The sequence below is a fragment of the Macaca mulatta genome, chromosome 18 (assembly GCF_049350105.2).
Source record: "Macaca mulatta isolate MMU2019108-1 chromosome 18, T2T-MMU8v2.0, whole genome shotgun sequence".
NCBI classification, from domain to species: Eukaryota; Metazoa; Chordata; class Mammalia; order Primates; family Cercopithecidae; genus Macaca; species Macaca mulatta.
This window is the reverse complement of record NC_133423.1, coordinates 69,837,955-69,851,916: the sequence shown is the minus strand read 5'-3', so window position 1 is coordinate 69,851,916 and position 13,962 is coordinate 69,837,955. Positions and strand designations below refer to the sequence as shown.

Genomic DNA, 13,962 nt, shown 5'->3' with positions numbered 1-13,962 from the left:
AGTCCAGTTTGCTCCAGGTCAAGAGCAGAAAAAAAGAAATCTCTCCAGTGATTCTATATTTTTTCAAATTATTTTTTTTTATGATTAAACAATCTTGCTTCAATCTCATTGCTTCATAGTTATCTCTGATGTACAGGGCAACTTTAAGATTTCTTCACATTTTAGTTACATAGTCTTGATCTTTAAAAATGAACTGACTATATTATGATACAGAAGCAAAATAATGGTGGGAGAACAGAATGAAATAAATGGGAAGGCACAGTCATCCCAAGGACATGATCTACAAGGGAATCAAGACAAAACAAAGCCAAGCAACACAGCTTCTTGGTCTGCTGTAAGAACAAGTGTAAGCAGAGAAGTGCCCATGGTAACAACTTCCTCACAGCCTTGGGCATGAGCTTCACTGGAGATTTGTTTCATGATGTGGCCTTGGAGTAGGACGTTCATTCAAAAACATCTAGGTGCCTGCTATGTGCCAGACATCGTTTCTGGCATTAGGAATATAGCAATGAAGAAAACGAAGTATTTCCTGTCCACAGGGAGACCACATTTTGTGGCTGTGAGGAACCGCATCCATAACCAAAATAAGTAGTATATCAAATGACGATGAGTACTCTAGGAGACAAGGATGTGGTTGTGGTGTGAAATTGGCTGGGGAAGGCTTCTCTGATGCTTGAGCAAAGACCTGGAGAAGGTATGGGGGTGAGTCACCTGGCCGCAGGGAGGAGGAGCATTGCAAGCAGAAGGAACAGTTACTATAAAATCCCCAAGTCAGGAGCATTCCTGAAATGTTGAAGAAACAGAAAGCATGAATGCAGCTGCAAAGGTATGAGAAAGAGAAGAGTAGAAGGAGATGAAATCAGAGAAGTTACAGGGGCCAGGTCATGGAAGACCTTGGAAGTCATTGTAAAGACTTTGTCTCTTACCCTGAGTGAGATAGGGACTATTGGAAAGTTTTGAGCAGAGAAGTGACATAAGTTTAAAGAATCTGTGTTATGGGTAGACTTTAGAAATACAAGGGAAGAAGCAGGGAGACAGCTATCGCAATCATCCAGGAAGGAATCATGGTGGTCTGGCCAGGGTAGAAGAAGTAGAGGTAATAAGAGGCGACACATTCCAGATATATTTCAAAGGAAGTACCAACAAAATTTCCTGATAGATGGGATGTGGTGTGTAAGAGAAAAAGAGGAATCAAAGATGACTCTAAGTGTTTTAGCTTGAACATCTGGAAACAAGAGTTGCCATTTCTTGAGGTGGATCACAAGCAGGTTTGAAGGAAGGATGAGGAGCTTGGTTTGGCCTCCAATGTTAGGAGATTGAGAAGATAAAGAAGAATGAGCAAAGGAAAACAAGAAGAACAGCCAGTGACGTAGGAGAAAACCGAAGTGAGTGTGATGACCCAGAGGCCAAGTAAAGAAAGGGCTTTAGAGGGAACAGATTGATCAAGTAAAGCAACTGTTTAGAGAATTCAACCAAGATGAGGCCTGAGACTGACCTCCGGATTTAGCAATGGAGGACACTGGTGACCCTGACAATCCCAGTGCTCTTGATCACTCAGTATAATACTTTAAGCAAGAAAAGAAAAATAAGTTCCCTAGAATTCCATTTTGAGAAATTAGGAAATAGAGTCATTCTCAAAAGGTTGCCATCTGTTAGGTAAGTCCTCTCAACAGTCATGGTGTGACGTTGGCCCCATCTCACCTCCTGGCTGAACCACTGCTCATGAATTATAGTTCCAGTTTGTGAGTGAGTTCAGGGAAAGAGTCCATGATGTAACCTTCATCGTGTAACCTTGAACCAGTGCCCAAAATGACTTAGATTTCTCACTATGAAAATAAATATAACGGTCACCACTAAACTAAAACATCAAAACTTGATAAATGCTGGCCTGAGAGAACAATGCTGGCACTGGATTTGCTGAAAAGGAAAGCCACATTCCACAACTACCTTTAAGTCTGTGGAAATGGAAATTTTTTTAATACAGAGAGAAAAACTGCCGATCCACATGCAAAGGGTGGATTAGGTGGTTTCCACATAGTTAGTGAGGTTCTGTTACCTTAGCGAAGTTCTGGTAAGAATGGGCATTCCTCACCAGCATAATCATTTGCCACTCTTTGGAATTCAGGAAGTGTTTCACAGCGAGTGGATAAATGAAATGAGTCAGTGAACAGGATTCATTAGTTGCCTTTTCATAGCCTTCCCTGACTAATCTAACCACATACTAATCACTGCTTCTTGTTTCTCTGACCCTACCAATTCAACTCTAAGTTCCTTGAGCACTATATCATGAGATTTATTTCTTTGTGTTCTTTACCACACTTAGTTTAGTATTATAGTGGTTACTTAATATATACTTCTTGACTGAGCAAAAAATTTAAGAAAGAAATTGAACTGTTAAGCTAAGGATATAAATTTAATTTAAATCTTCAAGACAAACAGATAAGAGAAACAGTGCAAATAAGCCTTACAATGCTCAGATTATAATGGTTTGCAGGATTAAACCAACTGGAGCCAACATTCCTCTGATGTTTTGGTATCCAATGGTCTTATCAGTAGGTTTCCAACCATTAATCGTGAGCCATTATTTACTGTTGCCAGTCACTGGCTTCTGGTGTCCCTAGTGATACAACCTTAACCTTCCAAGGGCCCTGTGTCACTTTTGTGTGATGTTTTCATCACACAAAGGGAAGCTAGCTGTTTTCTTGGTTGCACTACTTTGTGGTGTCCCAGTGAGATGATGGGACTATGTAGCTCTCTATACATGAACTAACTCCATATGCAGTCCCATGGGGGATCTTTGCTTGCTTTCTCTCTTCCTTTCTCTTCCAACAAAAAAAAGTAAGTTTTTGTCATTGCTTACATCAGTAACAAAAAACAAATACACGAACTTTGAAAGGATTGAGGACAGTCAACCCTAGTCAAAGATTGTCTAGCTCATGTTATTTATTCATATTCATGATACGAGTTTATTATATCCATGCTTTTCAGTAATGGCATTGATAATAGGAAGGTTGATGTGGAAAAGCAAAATGTTAAACACTAACCTGAGAAATAATCTGTGATCTTTTCTTCTCTCCGAATTAGTAAAACAAACACTGTGAGCTTTAAAATAATAGAGGTTCTTGGAAATAGTGGGCTGCTCTTTTCCGTTTTCCCCACTGCCATGCTATGGCTAACATGATACTTGAGGTTGTAGCAGAACTTCCAAAGTAAACTTGATCTTTAGAGTTTTACAACAATGATGGGTGAACCTCAGAAAGTTCAGAGATTTTTGTCCAAACGAAGAAATAACATTCTTGTGCCAATTTTCTGTATCTCTGAATTATTGAGTTGAAGTTTTCACAACAATGGCAATTTCTTGACCGTTTCATGCTGGTGACAGGAAATTACACAAGTAGAGTAAGTTTTCTCAACACCCATTCATCAGTTAGCAACAGTTCATTGTAGTTTCTACTGTTTAGCCTGAGTCTAGATGCAAATGTTGAAAATGAGGGATATGGTGTTCAAGTCTGCAAAGTGAGGTATGGAAGCCCACTCTTTATAGATCTGCCTTGTACCTTGACACAACTTTTTGGTCCCCGTCTTTGAGGGAAGCCATCCTCTAGACGCACTCCTAGGTTGTCAGCTATGCCACCAATGGGAAGGGCAGATTCTCCCAAACAGGGCTTAGCAAAAAATGAAGGACAATTTTCTATTCTTATCCTTTACAATTCTAGAAAAAGCAAAAAGCAAGACAAAACAAAAGATGTCACCCAAGGATGTTTTCAGTACAACAGAATCAAACTCTAAAATAAAATGTAAAAAGCCAAGCATAAAGTTGGACAGTGATGGTCTTCTAGATATTCAGTTACACTATCAATCCCTCAGAGCAATGATCACAACTTACGTTGTTGGACAATTTATCATTCACAGCACACTGGCCCATTTACACCAAAGGAGGCGAGATCAGGCATTGCACACCCACCACACAACCACCCAAGTGGCAAACTGCAGAGCCAGGCCTTGAATCATGATTTCAGCTTCTAAATCCATATCGGTACACTGCCTCTGGGGTGAAATCTTCAGTTGTATAGATAATTTTTTATTTTTCAAAATAGTTTTCAAGATATTGTTGAATTGTAAAAGCATCACTTATGCCTATGTTCAAATCCTGGCATAGCCACTTGTATTAGTGAGCAAGTAGTGTGATCTCTTTAAACATCAGTGCCCTCGACTATAAAGAGACAGTCATAGTACTAGCCTCTTAAGGTTGTTGTAAGAATTAAGTAGAATAATTCACGCAAAGCATGGAACCTAATAAGAGCTCAACAGAATGTGGCTTTAATTGTTGATAATAAAAATGATCTATGTTCGTTGTAGGAAATGTATCCGAGTATTAAGAAGAAAATATCTTTCATAAATCCACCATCCTAATACAATCCCCGAACCATTACGGCACATTTTCAATTTTTCTAAGTAATACTACATAATGCATTTCTTTGTTATGAAGATTTTCAAACACACAAAAGTTAAAAGGCAAGTGCAATGACTATCCATGTATTTTCCTCCTAGAGTCAACAATTATATATACTTTGCCGTATTTGCTCTGTGTGTGTGTATGTGTTTAGATTTTGCTGTTTCATGTCCTTATACATTACCTGTGTTAGATCTTCCTCGGTACTACTTCCAAGTAGAAAATCCAGGGAGTCCGTAAGCAGACATACACATATACATATGTGTTTTTTGCTGAAATATTTGAAAGTAAACTGTAATTATCGTAGCATTTCACTTCTAAATATTTCAATATGCATCTCCTAAAAATAAGAACATCCTCCCACATAATCATAGTATCATTATCACAGCAGGATATTCACGATTATTCCCTAATGTAATTTAATATCCAATTGATATTCAAATTTTTAAAATTGTCCCCCATTGACTTTTTGCTGTTTATTTTCAAACTAATTCATGCATTGTCTTTTGTTATGCCTCTTTTATTCCAGAACAGTCTTCTCACCAGTTTTACATTACTCTAAGTATACTTTTTAATGATGCATACACTCCAGTGCAGGCACAGTCATGGCCAGTCCCTCAGCTTAGACATACAAATGCTTTCCTTTTTCCCTGTGATGAATCATGCTAAGATGAATACCTTAGTGCGTTGACTTCTTTCACCTTTTTTGGTTACCTCTGAACATTTACATTTTTTAAAAAAAGATAAGAAAATATTTAAAACCCTTCTTAGATATTAGCAGATGACTTTGCAGAAGGGTTTTATCCACTGCTATCCCCCTAAAGTATTTCAGCATGCCAGGATAGCTGGGGCTTTCAACGCCTCCTTGTCCTGAGGAGTCCTGGTGTAAATGCCACATTCTCTAGAGGACATTTTCTGGTCTACGCTGGGTGAGTTCCCTTGCCATGCGTTATTTCTTGTGATTACTTAATCATCAGCTCCTCCCCTCTAAGAACAAGGAATCTTTACTTGAAGAGGCCAGTTTTTCTCTGAAATTGGGAGCTCAGTGAAACTGGCTGATTGCTTTTAGTGTTATGCCAATTTTCAAAAAAAATTTAACATAAAACTTCTGGCTTTTATTTTTCACCAAAACAATATGTTATGATTAAATAATGCCCTATGTACATTAAATATTGCCATAACTTTAAAACTGATGAAACTCTATTCCTAAGGGAACCTTTGGAAACTTTTAAAATAAAATAACCCAAGTAACCAATAATATGTGAGTGGTTAAGTAAGTGTTGCAAATCTATATGATAGTACAGTCTGTACACATTACAATTTATATTCATAAAGGGTTTATCATAACATGAAGAAGTGCTTATTAAATGATATGGGGAAAATAATTGTTAGAAATTTAGAATGCTAAATATGCCACAAAAAGGCTAACAAGATACAGCAACTGCTGTACTATGGGTGATCAAAATAGCTTTTCTCATGTATTTTTCTTCTTTCTGACCAAAGCACAGTACAAAAGATGGAGCTTTGAAAAACATTATCTAAGCATCCAGAGCCCCTGTTTACAAAACTATAAAAGAGAAAAAAATGTTTACTCATGGTAATTTCTTATTTTTCAATCTGATTTTGTAGCATGAATTTAATGTTAATGCTACTTTAATATATAATGAATCTGGCAAAAATCAACCAACTAGCCAGAAAGCAAACAAAAAAAAATTTAATAATCTTCCATTTCCTTCTGAAGATTTTCAGGTATATTCTATCACAAGAGCATTTACAATTATTCCATTTTTAAAATGTGCATGCCCCTTGACAAAATTTATCAATACCTCTATTTGATCTGATGATACACATCAGTTGCCAAGTACATAACAAACAGCAACCTATTTCACTGTCTTCATCTTGAGCTGTAATTAAAGAGTATTTACTGAGCATTACTTGAACCCAACATTATACTTGGCATTATAGCAGCTGGCAATGTGGACCTGGGCCCTGAGCTGCAGAACCTTACAGCTGATGACCTGTGATCAACATACTCATCTTTCCTCTAACCACATGACAAACCTCCTGGACCCAGAGCCAAAGGAATTTACGGTTTTCCAGAGAAACATGATATTTGCTTTGACAGTTTCACATAGCTTTATCCCAAAGGCAGACAAAGAGCTGAAGTTTCATCTTCACTCGCCTTTCCTGGGATCAAGCCCTTTGATGGAAGGAGATCACTGGGAATCCATCCCTAGGCCTGGAGGTGTCAGAGGCAAAAACCAGACATATGTATTCTGCTCTTTGGTCCTCTGGGAAAATACCTAGCCATCGCTGCCCTCATCCACCAGTCTCATGTTGCCCGCCTGTCTCCAGTGTTAGCGTAAGTGCTGACCCCCCAGCACTGTGTGTGTCTGGGAGGGCAAGAGGAGTGGCAAAGAGCCAGCTGGTGACGCCTGCCCAGAGCCCTGGCGGACCTCATTAGGCTCGGACTGGTCTCTGAAATGCTCCACCACTGCTCCTGCCTGGCACCCAAACCCCTACCATTTTAAAGTGAGCTTTTCACATTCCATTCTTCCCCTAGGTCCCGCAAGGTAGGGCCTGCTTTTCTCACAGCTCCAACATCAACACTTCTTTTAAGCAAAACTTTTGCATGCAATAGATAGTGCTAGTGCCAATGCATCTCAGCCAGCATCTACAGTCAAAGTGAAACAAAGAAAGGAAACACTACAAAAATCGGTGTTGTGGAATGGAATTAGACAAAATCAGTAATAGCCAGTGTGCCCCTTTGATGACCTAAATGCTTAGCATCTCAAAAGATTTCTAAAGGTGTCATGCACAGAGTTTTGAGAGGGAGCTGGCATTTTCTAACTGACAGCCCAAAGCTGAGGGATCCTCTGAAACAGACGCAGTCAACTATGCAGACAAGTTGCCATGTGGCAAAATGGGAAGAAGTATCTGGCTGTGCATACCAAATACCATCTCAGAGTGGGGTTGTGACTTGTAGGATAGACATGAATATGATGCACCCAGCATGGCCATGCGTGGGAGCTCCTCCAGCAGGAAACATGTGGTGTGGTAGATGAACTGGAAAAGATTCAGAGAGGCCAGAAATTGGGGGCAGGAGGGGAATGGGTGAGGAGGTAAAGGCTGTTTCTTAAAAGACAAGAAAAAAGGGTTAAGCAAGGAAACTTCATAAGGACCTCATAGGCCCTGTGGAAGAGTCAAAAGTCATTTAAGTGTTAAGCAGACTTGTTGCATAATTGGAGTCAGGCTTTAGAAAAGTTACTCTTGCTGAAGCATGAAGAATGAATTGAAGGGGGGCAAAGCAGAGGCAGAAAGACCAGTTACAACATCTAAGTGAAGGATAGCAGTGGACAACGAGACACATCAGTGGATTTGGGAGGTGTTTAGGAGTAGAATTGATAAGACTTAGCGATTCACTAAGGGGTTGTGGTGAGGGGAACAGTGAAGGAGGAAGAAGAACCTCGAATGACTGCCAGAGTCTGGCTGAGGCTTTCAAGGGAATGGCAACACCAACCAATGAGGGAACAGGAGAGGCACATTAGGGATGATACTCATCAATTCAGGTTTTGGTGGATCGAGTTAAAAATATCTTTGCAAGATGTTTACTAGGTAGCTGGATAGATACCACTGAAGATCTGTTCTATTTATAAAATTTGGAGTGGCCAGTACAGATAGTAATGCAGCTGAAGGCATGTTGTGGGTGAAAGGGGTGTCCAATAAATAGGGACAGAAGGACACTTGAGTGTTTGAATACTCTGTTCATTTTTGGCAGCTTATTGCACATTCATTTAACAATCCCTCCTAAGAGTAAGTTCCGGAGGAAGGAAGTATGAAACGCGAAAATCACTAAAGTGGAGAAATAATTCTCAGAGTTACCTTCATTATTGAGTACTTACTATGTGCTAGGCCCTGTGCCGAGTACTTAATATACATTGTTCTACCGTATTTCATTTAATTCTTACAACAAGCCTACATAAATTAGATACTATTTATTATCTCCACTTTATGTTAACAAGAGCTGAAATTTGGAGATTCTATAACTCTCTATCCCTGTTGTTTAATCTGGTGGCCACTAGCTGCAAGTGGCTGTTAGGAATTTAAAATGTGCAACAAAGAAATTTAATTTTTTATTTAATTTAACTCAGAATTCTCATTTAATTCAAATTTTATTTTATTTCATATTAGTGTAAATTCACACTTAAGAACACTGGATTCAGTTATCGAAAAGTGCTTACATATATTTGGAACAATGTGAGTATGTGAATCAATTTTTTCAACTCTAAGTTTTATGAAATGTAACTACAGATCAAGTATTTCCAATGAAAAATTCGTGTCTGAATTGAGGTGTGTTGTGAGTGTAATTTCGAAGATTTACTGCCAAAAAAAAATATGAAATATCTCATTTATAATTTTTGTATTGATTGCATATTGAAATAATGTTTTGAATATATCAGGTTAAAAATATATTGTTAAAATTAATTTCACCTGTTTTACCTTTTCACTTTTTTTATGCGACTACCGGACACTTTTCAATTCTCTAAGGGGCTGGCACAAGAGTTCCCCGGGGCTGACGGGGAGCGCAGCCTGGGCAGCCCTTTCCCCAGCCTGTCCCAGTGGAGATGGGCTCACACCGAGGTGCGCGCACGTGCGCGTCTGCGCGCTCCGCCGCGGGTGGACCGAATCTCACCCCGTGCCCACGACCAGCGGGCTTTCCTGTTTGCCTTTTTGAACTCTGTTTTCTCTGAGTCTTGGAGAGAGCCAGGGGCTGTGATGTCACTGTATAAACAGAGGGAAGGGTGGGGGCCAAAGTTGCATTGGAGCGAACCCGGCGCTTGGAGGAGGGCTGGTGGGAGGATGGGGGGGGGGCGAGGGAGATTTTTTTAAAGGTGGTTTGGTCTCGGGGGTGTAGGGGCAGCGGGGAACTCTGCAGAGTCCCAGTAAAGAAACAGAATGCCAGTCCCTAAGCTGGGGGCGGGGAGGGGGACGTGGCTGGAAGAGACGGGGGTTGGTGGGGGGAGGCTGGAAAAATATGGGACGCCTAGAGCTAATTCCCCTGATTAAAAATGCATTAGTTTGGAGGTGTCAGCGACACGCAGCTGTTTTCAAGGAAAGCCTGGCTCCAAGAGGTCCTCCCGGGCCGGGCCGCCTGGCGGCTCCATCCCGGGTGGGTGTCAGCGAGCGCGCAGCCCCCGACGCTTGTCCTCTCCCTGACAGGGCCCTGGCCAATGTCCTGCTGCTGCGGGTCGTGGTAATTTACATCCTCTCTGTGTATATTAACTTATCTGCAGCCGCGCTGGCTGCGCTCCTTCAGTCAGCCTGTCTCCTGCGCAGCCTGGGAGCCTTCCCCGACCCAGCGACCCACCGGGCGGCCGGGGGCGACGGGGGAGCCCTGGGAATCACAACAACCGCCCGGTTCCGACCCGGCCCGGACGCCCGGGGGGCGGGGGGCTCCGCGGGGCCAGGCGTGGAGGGCCGGCGAGCCCGGCTTGGGTAGGGCAGAGGCAGGCGGCTGGGGGCTGGCGGCGAACACTTAGTGGCTAATTCATGACTCATGACTCATGCGCAGGCTCCTCTTCAGTGACAGCCGGGACAGTTCCTGGTTATTTGTAGCCCCCCGGCTTTCATTTCGCTGTAATTAAGCAGTCATTTGAGGGTCATTTCATCCCCGTTATAGGTTTCTCTGTTTTAATCATGCTTTGAGTTCCAGGGTGGGGGGAGCAGGGAGTGGAAGGGGAGGTTGGGAAGGAGGCGTGGAGGGCAAGAGGGTAATCGTCTCTGAGAACGCGTGCACTTTTCATAACTCTTCCCGTGACAGGCCCCGGTGCAGGCTCCGCAGACGCCGACGCCCGGCGCTCCGCTCCGGGGCGCGGGCCAGATCCTCTTCCCTGACACCCGCGGTCTTCCCTGAGAAGAGGTCTGGCCCTTTTTGAGTCAGATGTTGGATTTTCTGCTTTCCCCTCTGGCACCACACTAATCATTCTCTTTAATCGCTGAAGCTTTTTAATGAGGCCAAGTAGGTATTTATGGAGCCGTCTACTCTCTAAACGCTAATGCTTGATAAGTCATTTATAACTTACCGGTGGGCTTCGCATAGGCCAAACCCAGAAGAAAGGAAGTGAGAATAAAATAGAGGCTAGATTTTACGAGGAAACCTTCAGCGTATCTTCAGGTCCTAGATGGTACCAAGCCCTTGTGGGAAATGTGCAATCCATCAGGCAAAAGAATAAGGAACGGCCACAGCCTGTCCGAATTTTGTGAAAATTCTCTGGCTGTCATTCTTGATTTTTTTTTTTTTTTTTAAATTCCCTCCACTTTCTCCTTTGGCTGGTTCATGTATTTAGATATCATTTGAAGCTTCCATTCCAAGGCCAAGTCTATGATGTTCTTTAAAGAAATCTCAAACTATTGCATTTGGAGGGCACACAGATGGAAACTGAAAGGACTGGAAAGAAATAAAGGACAGAAACCAGATTTTCCGTCATTGCAAAGAGTAGGTGCCACAGGCTCCAAATCTCAGTAGATATTAAAGTTAAGGCAGGAGTCTGCGGTAACAGTAGGAGTGTGGGTGCTTTCAAAAGAGAAGGCAAGAGAGAAAACCTGTCCAAGAAAGGGCAGGAGAAAGAGTGAGGGAGAAACAACACAGACTAGAAAAAAAATGAATGAATCAATCAACATCTGAGTATTTAATGTGCATTAAGGAGACTTTAAAAAATGTTTTCAGCCATAAAATGGAATAAAATACTGATACATGCTATAACATGGATGAGCCTTGAAAACATTAAACTAGGTGACAGAAGCCACTTACAAAAGACCACATATCCTATGATTCCATTTAGATGAAATGTCCAGAACAGGCAACTCTATAGAGACAGGAAGTAGATTAGCTGTTGCCTTGAACTGGGAGTGGGGGTAGGAGTAAGGGGGCGGGGGGAGCGACTGCTAGAATTAATTGTGGTGATGATTGTACAACTCTGAATATGCTAATAACCACAGACTTACATGCTTAAATGGGTGAATTGTGTAGTATGTGAATTATATCTCGATATACTGAAAACAGTTTTCATAAAGTTAAATAGAAACAAGGCCCCAAAACAGTGCCACTAAAAAATTCTTTTGCTAAGTGTACTGCTCCTTCCTATATGACGATGTAAACAGCAGATAATGTTCCTAGGACAGGGACTTGGTCTGGTTTTTCACTTGGTCCCTAGTGCCTAGAACAATGCTGCTTATGGAAGGTACACAACAAATATTTGCTGGAAGAGAACTTGCAAATAACCAGATGGCCAAATTCAGACTTATACCACACTCACCCTGCCATCTCTTCACTGCACCCTCTAGCTTTCCAATATTATCATTTTATAGATATATAAAATATACAAATATATATTATTATATATACAAATGTATATTATATATAGTATCATTATTATTATTAATACAGCTAGTACAGCCAGTACTAATAACTAACAAACAACATTTTGTTTATATATTTTGTGCCAGGCACTGTACATATATTTGCTTGTAATCCTTATAAAACCCAGCAATGTAAACCCACTGAACCCAGGTCTGTCTGGCTCCCAAAGTTTTAGTCTATTATAAACACCGCCTGCTAAAAACACTAAACACAAAGGCAAGGAGAAGCATCAACGAACATGCAAAAGAGAACCAGCCAAAGTCACCGAGAGAGGAAACCAAAGAAAATCTGGTTTCTATGTTTATTTTAGTTTTAATTTTTATTTTTTTGAGACAGAGTCTCGCTCTGCTACCCAGGCTGGAGTGCAGTGGTGTGATCATGATTTCTATGTTTAAACTGAAAGAAGTATCAAGAAGCATCACTCAAACATATCACTCAAAGAACGATGGCTTGTCTCATTTAAAATTATATCACTCATAGAACTATGGCTTGTCTTATTTAAAATTATGATAATTTTATACTAACTATGGATTATGTATCCAACAACTACAGAGGACTTACTATGTACATAGCTCACAGGAGCTTATGTTCAAGCCTGTTACAAAAGCTACTGTCTCTTAAAAAAAAAAAAAAAAAAAAGACTACTCAGTATATTTGTCTAAGTAGTGCACAAAAGGTTTAACCATACAGGAACGGAAACATTCTGGTTTCCCAAAATGTCTTCCTAAAGTTGAAACATTTTTGTGGAAAGTTAAAGACCCAGAGGTCTATGAAGGGCTGCCTAAATGACTGCCCACAAAAGTAGCTGTGGAGAAACACAAATTAGAATACATCCAAACTATTTGAAAGCTACTGTGGTGTGTGCTTGGGCTTGAGCCTGCTGCCTGGGTGTTCATTAAGTGTTCACAATATTTCTTATGTCCATAATCCAAGATTCCAGACCCACATCCCAACCAAGCCTCAGACCCGCCATCTTATCTCATGCATATTAGTTGGTATATATTGATACTACTTGTAATAATTATCCTACAAAGACACAAAACCTTCTAATAAAAGGTTCTATATTCCTCTACCTACTTTGCTATCAGAATTTTGCTCTAAGATTTGTAATGAATAGCCCACATTTTACAGTTGGAAAAACCAAGTACCCCCTGAAAGTACTTACTGAAACTGTCCCAAAGATCCATAATAGTAATAGGAAAAAAATCTCAGCATGTCCTTCTCCCAACTGTTAGAGATACTCACCTCCTATTTAATGTAATAGGAGGTGTTCCTTCTACTTAAAAAAAAAAAAATTACTATAGACATTTAATTTTTTCTTAACTAAGTCTGAAAAGGAGAGACAACCTAGGCCACAAGTATGGGAAAGATGTATAGTTTCCCTCTCTCCTTTTTGTGGGCGACTCCAGAAGTGAAAGTCCAACCACTTAGGCGGATGAGCTTCAAGAAACTCTTCTCAGGACGGTGGAATGTGCACTGTGTCTACAGTCATCCATCCCTAAGCATATGTGGTTGTCACCCTCTAGTGGATGATCTATGATAATAGTTGGCAGCCTCCTGTGGGGCACAAGCACGATATTATCCAAGGCTCACCTATCTTTAAGACGTAAATGACAGATAAGACTGCAACACAACTCTTCAGTCTTGGACACATATTTCCTAGGAAAATGGGTGTTCATGCACTGTTTATTTAGTCTGCTGTTCCCTGCTTCTTTTGAGTCTGTGTTTGTGTTTCCTACTGGTGTCTCGCATTTTCAAGAACAATGCACATTTCCTTAAGGCAGATTTCTCCTACCATTGAGATAGTTCTAGGCAATTGATTCCCAGAGATTGTTTGCATCCAGACTGGTCTTAAAAGCTTTCTCTATCTGCAGGTTTACTGGATATATACCCAACTATTTAGCTGGTAACCAGGCACTTGCCAGTAGAATGCCAGTTCTGTGTTGAATAATTTGATGTACCTAGGAAAGTTGTGGACAATAAATATTGTTTCCATGTTCACTGTTGTGTAAAGCGCTTAAATGTAGATTCTTAGAGACTCTGATAGAATTTTTAGAGGTGGAAATGATATGGTTTGCATTACCTTAAG

The 13,962-nt window shown here is 40.8% G+C and overlaps 1 long non-coding RNA gene across 1 annotated transcript; it reads right to left on the bottom strand.

The window, feature by feature from the left end:
• Positions 1–2,924: 2,924 nt before the first annotated feature.
• On the bottom strand, positions 2,925–13,345 carry LOC144336431 (uncharacterized). Its single transcript, XR_013408232.1, has 3 exons — positions 13,039–13,345; positions 4,638–4,725; positions 2,925–3,712 (listed from the first exon to the last, which is right to left on the bottom strand). It is a non-coding gene; the product is annotated as an uncharacterized LOC144336431 (long non-coding RNA).
• Positions 13,346–13,962: the final 617 nt, after the last annotated feature.